We start from the raw sequence: 958 nt of genomic DNA, 5'->3' as shown, positions 1-958 counted from the left end.
TCGGCGGGCGCCGCCGCATCCAAGCTCTGGCCGTCGGGGCCCGCCGCTGCGAAGTGGGCGGCTCCCCCGGCGCCCGGGCCGCGCCGCGCGGTGGCCGCCCCCGCCCTCTCGCCAGCCGCGCACCGCTGGTGCCCGCACGCCCGCCCCCTGCGCCCCCCGGGGGGGCCGCCCCTCCCCCTCTCCTTTTCCCCTCTCCCCTCCCCCTCCGCCTGGGCTGCCGAGGCGCCCGCGGCTCGGGTGCAGCTGCGTCGCCCGGGCAGCCGCCTCAGGCTCCGGCGGCCCGCTAACGCGCTAAGTCGATGCAGCTGATGCGAGGCCGTGGCCCCCGCAGACAGCGGAGACCTCGCCGGCGGCCGGCGCGGAGGTGTCTGCCCCCGCCGGGCTTGAAGGCACTTGTCGGGAAAGACACAGACGTGTCGGTGTTTGCCTCTCCCGGGGAAGGGCGAAATGCTCTGAAGTTGGCTTCCAGCTCGGGGCATGATTCTGACGCCCTACCTGCCCTGGGCCGCCCTTGGGGTCCCACCGCAGCCAAGAAGAGGGCTGCGCCACCCTCGTCACCAGAAACCCTATATCCAGAGGAAGTGTGCGGACCTATCCCAGGATGTGGAGAAAGGGGGTCGCCGAGAAGGTTTATGACGAGCTCGAACAAGCACCCCCACTTCCCTTCTGTGGGCTAAGGCGTCATAGGTTCCCGCTTTACCACTTGCCCAAGGACAAGTGACTGCTCTCTGAGCCTCAATTGCTTCCGTTGTAAAATGGGATTAAATTCTTACCTCTCTTATTGGGTGCTAAGGACAAAATGAATTGAAATGTCCATGAGAACCCAACAGGAGTTTGGCCCCCATGAGCAGATGGGGAGGGGGCCTGTCGGGAGAAGCGGCTTCCTGTCTTGGGGACGGAGCATGCTTCTCCCCCCAGGAGCTGACGGAGATGGCCTACAGCTGCTGAGGCAGGACCC

Source organism: Phacochoerus africanus, chromosome 9 (assembly GCF_016906955.1).
Source record: "Phacochoerus africanus isolate WHEZ1 chromosome 9, ROS_Pafr_v1, whole genome shotgun sequence".
NCBI lineage: Eukaryota > Metazoa > Chordata > Mammalia > Artiodactyla > Suidae > Phacochoerus > Phacochoerus africanus.
Note: the sequence above shows the minus strand (reverse complement) of the source record.